Source organism: Mus caroli, chromosome 13, assembly GCF_900094665.2.
Source record: "Mus caroli chromosome 13, CAROLI_EIJ_v1.1, whole genome shotgun sequence".
Lineage (NCBI taxonomy): Eukaryota > Metazoa > Chordata > Mammalia > Rodentia > Muridae > Mus > Mus caroli.
The window spans coordinates 59,976,780-59,986,819 of NC_034582.1; the positions used below are offsets into that span (position 1 = coordinate 59,976,780).

At 41.6% G+C, this 10,040-nt stretch overlaps 1 pseudogene; it reads left to right on the plus strand.

Moving 5' to 3' along the window:
• Nucleotides 1-6,993: 6,993 nt before the first annotated feature.
• Nucleotides 6,994-8,196, plus strand: LOC110308684 (annotated as a pseudogene).
• Nucleotides 8,197-10,040: the final 1,844 nt, after the last annotated feature.

The window sequence follows — 10,040 nt, forward strand, 5'->3', positions numbered from 1 at the left end:
TGCCAAGAAATGGGAGTGGGTGAATAGGGGAGGGGGTAACAGTATGGGGGACTTTTGGGATAGCATTGGAAATGTAAATGAGGAAAATACCTAATAAAAATAAAAAAAACAAAAATTAGTGGATCATAAAACAAGCAAATGAACAGTACAAATGTAAGAAAGAAAAGAGTGGTTGAGAGGGGAGAGAGGGAAGTTGGAGANAGTGAGGGATGAGAGCACCCATAATACTCTATACATAATAATTATATTNATGTATGAACAAATTTAATGAAAACTATAATAAAGAACCTTTTACTAAACAATTTCTACATGTATTCAGAGTAGTATGAATCCAAGTTGTTAGGTTTTGATACCTCACCTGGCTCAGGAGTGAACTGACTTTTATTCTCTCTGAGTTGAGAGATGTATTTTGCTTTGCCCATAATGTGCCTGTGTCTCATGAGTTTTAAAGTCAGTGAGTGATCATATGCAAAGTTCTTGGGACAAAAGCTAAAACTTTTTTTGTCTTGCATTGCTACAGAGTTTCTGTATACCTTAGGCTGTCCTTGAACCTGTCACCTTCCTACTTCAGGCTTCCCAGTGTCGTGCTAACAGATGTGCACCACCTGCTCTAAGTTCCATGAAAATGTGGCTTTCAGGCTGTGCCTGGACATGGGTTCTAAAGTTTTAGAACTTTATACCATGAATCAATACTTGTTAACATACAAATCTGGAGTTAGGAATTTCCTTTATCTCACTCTTCATTACTCTGGGTGCCCTAAGAACTAGATTCCATAGGTTAGAGAAACTGCCATTCATCTCTTCTTCTTCCCATTATTCCAGTTCTCGGGTGCAGTTCTGTTTTGGGCCAGGTATGGTATGATGGTTTGTATATGCTTGGCCCAGGGAGAGGCACTATTAGGAGATATGGACTTGTTGGAGTAGGTGTGTCACTGTGGGTGTGGGCTTTAAGACCCTCATCCTAGCTGCCTGGAAGTCAGTCTTCCACTAGCAGCCTTCAGATGAAGATGTAGAACTCTCTGTTTGCACTATGCCTGCCTGGATGCTACCATGCTCTTGCCTTGATAATGGACTGAACCTCTGAGCCTGTAAGCCAACCCCAATTAACTGTTGTCCTTATAAGAGTTGCCTTGGTCATGGTGTCTGCTCACAGCAGGAAAACCCTAACTAAGATAAGGTAAGGGATATGGACTCATAGCTTCTTAAAATTCATTTCACTAGGTCCTAGGGACTAGGTGCTGCTATAAGAGATGTGCATTGAATTTACATAATAGACATGTAAAGCAGGTACACCTCATAGCTCTATTTCAAGAGGAAGAAAGCAAACCTAGACAGGTTCAATAACACTCCCGAAATCATTTGACAGAGCTGGGCTCTGATATAGGTTGTGAGCTACAGGGTCTATAATGTCTATTGTACTTGGGTTCAAGAAGCCCATCTCTGCAGAGTGGAATGAGCTTTTAACCAGGAGCCCATCATTAGATCTTTTTTTCCTTCTCAGGCATCTGATAGAGTCAGTTGGTTTCTTTTAAAATTTTGTATGTGTGGTACATGCATGTATACACATACATTTACATGTGAAGGCCAGAAGTTGAAGTCAAGTGTGTCCGGGGTCCAGGTATCATTTTCTGTCACTATCTTTCTTATTTAAAAATTCTATCTATCTATCTATCTATCTATCTATCTATCTATCTATCTATCTATCTATCTATCTATCCATCCATTCATTCATTCATTCATTCATTCATTCATTCATATATATGTGCATGAGTTTGTGTAACCTTTATGCGCAGGTACCCATAGAGGCCAGCAGAGAACATCAGCTCCCCTAGAACTAGGGTTGTAGGAAGTTGTGAACCACTATATGGATTCTAGGAAGTGAACTACAATTCTTTATAAGATCAGTAAGGGATCTTAATTGACCGAAACATTTCTCCAGCCTCATCCACCTTAATTTTTGAGACAGGGTGTGTTATGGAATCCAGAGTTCACTGACTGGACTGACTGATCAGAGAGCAACAGGGATCTGTCTCTCTCTGTCTCCCAGTGTTGGGACTACAGGTGTGTACCATCACTTCTGCCTTTTCACATGGATGTTGGAGATCTGATTTGATCTTAGGTCCTCATAATTACTCAGCAAGCACTTTACCCACCAATCTATCTACCCAGGGTAGGGCATCAGTTTACAAGGTAACTAACTCATGGGACTGAGGTTGAAATTGGTCTTCCTGCCACCACCGTTGGGAACAGTTTTTCCTACTCATGTCACTCTTCTGCCTGAGCCAAGGGGACACCTGGATCAGACTTAGATTCCGAGTTTTCTTTCAGTGTGGCATATATCTTCTCTGTGTCTTCATTGCAAAATCATTCCACTCATTTGTTCTATGAACATACCTGTTGTCCACACTTGGTCCATAGGATGTCAAGCATTTGGCTTGGTGGTAAAAATGGCTAGACTATAACATGCAGTTGCTAAAGAAATACCAGAGAACAAATTGAATTAGAAAAATTGTTAGCAGAAAAGAGAAATTTTCTAGAATTGACATTTTCACAAAAATTAGTATTTCCAGGAAAGTCGCTCAACATTAGTATTAAATTGTTGCAAATCGAAGTGATGCTAATTATATTTCATGCTTTGCTTGCATGTTCACTATGGAAACGTCCACTATGTGGCTTATTTGGACAGGGAAATAAACATTTGTAAAAAAAATAAAATAAAAAACAGCTTTAGATTAAAATTTCAGAAGTTATAGCTTGACTACTTCACTAGGCTTGGTTGGTTTTTATTATAAAACAATTTGGCCATTGTTGTTTCGGATCCAGGCACTCGCATGAACACTGACTGAGAAACTCCTGACAGATGCTTCCCAGAATTGCTAGGAACAGAATTTCAGTCCCTTAGAGGGTTTTAGTGGCCCTCCTAGTGCATCTGTAGTGTCCAGCAGATAATGCAGAAAAATGTAGGTAAGAACCAGGATGCTTTATTGACTGTTGTATACTGTTTTCAATAAGAAAAATGGGCCCACTTTTGGCATGTGGGACTGGAGTTGATGTGTGCTAACCATTGGTCAAGAGGGAGGCTGCAGAGTCTGAGTCTCATACATAGATGCTATGTATTCATCTCTGCACACTGAGAGAACCATATCTACCTCCTCTTCAGTGCTCTTGGTTCCTGCTTTGTAAAGACTTTCCCCAGTGCATGCAGCCCCTGTGACTAATCCCGCCATCTTTTAGATAGAAGTGATGGAACACTAAGCAGATCCCCGGACATTCAAAGATGCTTTTAGGAAAATATTTATCTACAGACATGAATATTCATACAAGGTGGGTCTCCAGAGATCATCTGCTCTGGGCAGGGTCTTCCTTACTAGATCTGATGCTACCTTAGTACAAATGATTCGTGTCCAAAACCAAGGAGCCATCTCAGGAACACAAATGCTACATGGTAAGGACTTTGGCTTTTTAACTTTAGGTGAAAAGACAAGTGGGAAAGTTCTTATTGGGAAAAGATCAAAACAAACTTTACAGTGGCTTCAGGTCTAAAATGGAGTCTATTATGATGAGCTGTAGGGCCCTTCAGGGAATCGTTTGATTCTAAAAATGGAACAAAATCAGATAGCCGCACTGACAATCCCACACTGCCTCTGTGGACGACTCCACCTTTCCAGTGGGTGACAGGTGCCCACCCGTGAGAACATTGCTGCTGGGAACATAACATCCTGGAGGGATTTTAACCTTCAACTTTTCACAACAGATCTTGCATAGCTCTAGGGGGATTTTCTGGTACTAAGCAGAACAACAGATCTATTTTTTCCTGTTCTCATTTGCATTCTTGTATTTGTATCATTGATAAGAAGGAGGCAGGATGGGACCTGAAATGATTCATTAGGTAAAGATGCTTTCGGCATCAATGACCAAACCAGTCCACATAACCCTCGTGAAGAAGGATCCTAAAGCTCACATACTAGGATGCTAACATCTCAGTCTTTTTAAAAGTGTTTACCACCAAACTTCTAATACTTCTTCACAGCTCTGGTCCACTTTCTTCCTTGGAAACACTCATAATAAATCCTCTCTGATTCCAACACTATCTGTGTATCTCTGTCTTATTTGTTGTTCCGGGACACAAGAACCTAAGAACTTAGCAGGAGCCCTCTGGGCTTTACTACATACTGATAACAATGGGAACTTAGCTAGCACACAGAAGTACAGAATCCGAATACAGCTCATTTACCTCTGGAGGCAGACTATGTACTTGACTTTCAAATGTTAATAATCTTAACACAAAACTTTGCTTTCAATTTTCAACTCTCTTGCCTATTTCTGCTACCTTTAATGTAACTCATTTATATACCACCCCTGTTGTGGTTTGAATGGAAAAATGTCTCCCATAGGCTCATATGTCAGGACATTTTCTCTTCAATTGGTGGTGCCATTTGATGAGGCTTTAGAGCCTTTAGAAGGTACAGCCATGCTGGAAGAAGTCCATCACCGGTGCCAGGCTTTGAGAACATATAGTCTCACTCCATTTTCTGCTACTGTGTATGGATAAAATATGATTAGCCATTTACTGTTCCTGTTGCCTGCCACTGTGGACTCTAGCCCTCTGGAATAATGCACCAAAGTAAACCTTCTATAAGTTGCTTCTGGTCCTCCCTTCCTCCCTCCGTCCCTCCCTTCCTCCCTCCCTCCCTCCTTTCCTTCCTTCCTTCCTTCCTTCCTTCCTTCCTTCCTTCCTTCCTTCCTTCCTTCCTTCCTTCCTACTAGATCTGTCTATCTATCTATCTATCTATCTATCTATCTATCTATCTATCTATCTATCTATCTCTTTTATCTATTTATTTATTTTATATATGATTGTTTTCGTTGCATGTATGTATGTGCACCACACATTTTCCAGGTGCCTGAGGAGGTCAAAAGAGGACATCAGATGCCCTGGAACTAGAAGTATGGGTGACTGTGGGTCACTGTATGAGTGTTGGGAAACAAACCAGGTCCTCTGCAAGAGCAGCAAGTGTTTTAACAACAGAAGCATCTTTCCAGAATTACCTTTTATTTATTTTATTTTATTGGACATTTTATTTATTTACATTTCAAATGGTATCCCCTTTCTCGATCCCCCCCCGAAACCCCTATCCCATCCCCTTCCTCCAGCTTCTATGAGGGTGTGCCCCCATTCACCCATCCACTCTTGTCTCCGTGCCCTCGAATTTCCCCTACACTGGGGCATAGAGCCTTCACAGGACCAAGGGCCTCTTCTCCCATTGACGGCCGACAAGGCCATCCTCTGCTACATATGCAGCTGGAGCCATGGGTCCCTCCATTGTACTCTTTGGTTTGTGGTTTAGTCCCTTGGAGCTCTGGTGAGGGGGGGGGGGGTCTGGTTGGCTGATATTGTTGTTCTTTCTATGGGGTTGCAAACCCCTTCAGATCCTTCAGTCCTTTCTCTAACTCCTCCATTGGGGACCCAATGATCAGTTTAGTGGTTGGCTGCAAGCATCTACATCTGTATATATCAGACTCTGGCAGAGCCTCTCAGGAGACAGCTATATCAGGCTCCAGTCAGCATGTACTTCTTGGCATCAACAATACTGTCTGGGTTTGGTGACTGTATATGGGATGGATCCCCAGGTGGGTCAGTCTCTGGATGGCCTTCCCTTCAGTCTCTGCTCCACACTTTGTCTCCCTATTTGCTCCCATGAGTATTTTGTTACCCCTTCTAAGAAGGACAGACGCACTCAAACTTCGGTCTTCCTTCTTCTCAAGCTTCATGTGGTCTATGAATTGTATCTTGGATATTATGAGCTTTTGGGCTAAAACTGGAAAATGTTAATGAAATGGATGATATTCTAGACAGATACCATATCCCGAAGCTAAATCGAGATCAGGTAAACTATCTAAAAAGTCCCATTACCCTTAAGGAAATAGACGCAGTCATTAAAAAACCTTCCAACCCCCCAAAAAGCCCAGGACCAGATGGTTTTTGAAATGACTTTTTAAAAACACCTTGAAGGAACTTGTGTTAAGATAGTTTTGAAAGTATCAGGCCATTCCTGTAATGATGAATCACATGTAATCACAAGCAGGGAGGGTAATATTGCTGAGGCTTGTTCCAGTGGCTTGTAGAATTCAAACTTTGCATACTAATTTACATTCAACTTAAAATTCTTGGATCTCAGTGGACAGCTGTATGAATAATTTTGTTCTCATTAAGATGCAAATGAGGGAGGGAAGAGAGAATAAAGCTATTTCAGAGAATATATCAGGAGTGGACATGACTTTTTCAGCTCTACATTTTACTATGTCCTTCTTAATTTGCTGCTTCTTGTTTTAAATTCGATATCCCCCATCTTTCTTCACAAAATAGGGGGAATTAGATAATCATTAAAAATATAAATACTTGAGAAACTAGAATTTTAATTGAAGATTCTTTAGGATAGTCTCATATAGTTTTTCTTGTGTTTTTATTTATGGTCTGCATTGTAGGGACCTTTTAAGCATCAAGCAAGATATAAATTTGTGTCATATGGTTTATTGTGCTCGTTAATTTTAACTGTTAACTTGAAGAAACCTATAATCACTTGGAAAGAAAGTCTTCATGAAGAGGTATCTAGATCAGTTTTGTTTGTGGGCATGTGTGTAGGAGATTGTCTTAGTTGATAATCAAGGTAGGAAGATGCAGCCCACTGTAGGCAGCACCATTCCCTAGGAAGGGGACTCTGAACAGTATAAGTAAGGAGAAAGCTAGTTGACAGCGGGCAAACAACCAAATAGGCTACCATGCATCCATTTCTTTCTGCTCTTGACTGCAGATGTGATATGTCTAACTGCCCACTTAATTCCTGCCCAATTAAATGCTTTCTTTCAAGTTGCCTTGGTCATGGTGTCTCTTCACAGCAATAGAACAGTAATTAAGACTTATTAAGGCTGCACGGCCTCGCAAGGGCCATTCATAAATCACACTAAGTCAGAAAGTATCAGGTTACAGACAAAATGACTATTTCCACGCTGCTACTTTCTCCTAATTGGCGTTTACTAACCTGCCTCTCAAGAGTGCCTTCCCCACAGCTCCTTCACTCAAGTCTCCCTGCACCGGGACCCCTAGGTGCTCTGCCAAACTGTTTTGGACACCATTGTACTAAGAGGGTGCTACTGTCTGACGGCTTCAGGAGAACATTATGTGTCCAGGCAACCTTGAAGGACCACACAGAAGGACTTTCTGATAAAGAACAAAGATTTGTGAATAGACTTTATACAGGTTTAGTTCAAGGACAGAGAGCGTGCCTAGCGGAGGCCATAACTCTCCTGGAATCAACTCACACCAGGAAGAAGGAGCTGGCTCAGGTGCTCCTGCAGGAGCTGCGGAACCAAGGAAACCCCCTCACATTTCGAGTAGGACTGTCCGGGCCCCCTGGAGCAGGAAAATCAACATTTATAGAATGTTTTGGGAAAATGCTGACTGAGCAAGGGCACAGGTTATCTGTGCTAGTTGAGGATCCATCTTCTTGCACCAGTGGTGGGTCCCTCTTAGGTGATAAAACCCGGATGATTGAGCTGTCAAGAGATATGAATGCTTACATTCTCCTCTCCTACCAGTGGGACTCTAGGAGGGGTGACAAGGACCACAAATGAAGCCATTGTGTTGTGTGAAGGAGGGGGCTATGACATCATTCTTATTGAAACAGTCGGCGTTTGGGCAGTCGGAGTTTGTTGTGGCTGACATGGTCGATATGTTTCTTTTATTGCTGCCGCCAGCAGGAGGGGATGAACTGCAGGGTATCAAAAGGGGTATAATTGAAATGGCAGATTTGGTTGTTATAACTAAATTTGATGGAGACTTGGTTGTGCCAGCCCGCAGGATCCAAGCTGAGTACGTGAGCGCACTCAAGTTGCTCCGTAGGCGCTCGGAAGTCTGGAGACCAAAGGTGATTCGCATTTCTGCCAGAAGTGGAGAGGGCATCACTGAGATGTGGGACACACCAAATGCTGGTCAGTGGGGAGCTGGCTGCCAAGAGATAGACACAGCACAAAGTCTGGATGTGGAATCTCATTCAGGAAAACGTCTTAGAACACTTCAAGACCCATCCCAGCATCTGAGAACAGATTCCGGTGATGGAGAGAGAGCTCCTCAGTGGAGCCCTCTCCCCAGGACGAGCAGCAGACTTATTGCTAAAAGCTTTTAAAAGCAGACACTAATAAATTTATCCTGTGCAATCAAAAAAAAAAAAGACTTATTAAAGACAGGATTGAGGAGTTTTGCTTCCCATAAGAATAGGGTTGGTGAGATGAAGGTGAAGTCATACTACATGACAAAGTGTTTCCGTTACTTGTGGCTCATAGAGCTCCAATGTGTATTTAAGAACAAGAAAGTAGGAGATGAAAAAAGCTCAAGTGCAGTCATCAGGAAGTTTTATGCAGAGAAAGCTAATTTACAAATTTGCCACATGAAGCTCTCTGAACATTGTTTATATAAGGCGTCTACTATTTTGTCTCATTCACCTTCATATGTACACACCTGTGCACATATGTACATACATGCACAAGTTAATAAACACCTAATTAGTTTTAATGTTCTATTTGTAAATATACCAAGTATTTTATGTATATAGATTTGTTGGAGGTCAGAATATCATCTTATGCATAAGGAGTCTAGCATGAGGGGGCTGGAGAAATGGCCCAGAAGTTAAGAACATTTGATTCTCATCTAGAGGACCAGAGTTCAATTCCCATCACCCAGGTCAGGTGAGTTAAAACTACTTGAAACTCTAGTTGCAGGAATAAAAAAAGGTAAATTTAGGTAAGTCCACCCTCTTCCTTGCTGCTCCTATTTCTCCCAATAGTCAATAGTTTCTCAGTATTCATGGAACTATGTCTTCAGAAAACCTTTTTCTGTATTCTGTGGCATGAGCGCACATAGGCACGCACACACACACACACACACACACACACACACACACACACACTAAAACGAGTCTCTTAAAAAAAGACTCTACCATTAGATACTGTGATGGAAGAAAGAAGAACTGGAAGAGTTCTAAGTCTTTGGTTTTTAAAAACTGTGTTTGTTAGAAACATCTCCCATACTCATTTAAAATACTGAAATCCCTCTTATACTTTGCCTCCAGTGACTGTATTGAAGCAGGTAATTTATAGAGATAGATTAGCAACCATGGACCCCTACCTACATCAAGTTAAATATATATTCTGCTCCATACAGAGCAACAGGCCACTCTAACTTAACATCTTTAATAGAAATCTCCCAGTTAATCCTGTGTGTGTGTGTGTGTGTGCATGTGTGTATGATATCAAACATTCTGAAACATATCCTGGATCTAGAGGCAATAGGCTGATCCAGTTTGGACTGTTTCCGGGAAGATGTGCAGTAAGGCAAATTGTAGCTCCTGTGTGAACTCTAAGAGAAACGCCCCTATTTACCATCTTACCTCTATGCATATTTAGGCATATATACAATTAAAATCAAAAGCATCCTCAGAAACGACCTCCATCATAAACAAAGGCCTGCATATCTTGAATCTGTCAATCAGCACAGAAAACCACCGACACTCTTTCCCCTAGCAACCAGCTCCTCCTGGACCCATGGACCCCTAGCAACCAGCTCCTCCTGGACCCATGGAAGGAAACCCTGAGAAGCAAACCAGGGTTCATTATCCAGCACTCTGACTCTGAGGCTGTTGCTCCCTTACAGTGTGTGTATTCTGTACTTCCATTTTGGTTTTGGACAGAACCTCTTGCTGATTCATTATTTGGGTATACTTCCTCAAGTCTTTGAACAGGATACCAGGAACCTAGAAACACCCAGTCTAGAAAGATAACCACTGGAAGTGTTACCAGGAAAATCATGGTCTCCTCTTTGGGTTCTTTGTCTCATTAATAAAATAATTTAAGAACAGACTAAAAAAGAAGTTGGAGGAAAAATTTGAGTTAAAAAAAAATCTAGGCAGCTCCTGGTGGAGGGCGATAGATAAGAGGAAAAGAGAAAACCATACCATTCCAGTTGAGCCAGCGTGGAGATCTACTAC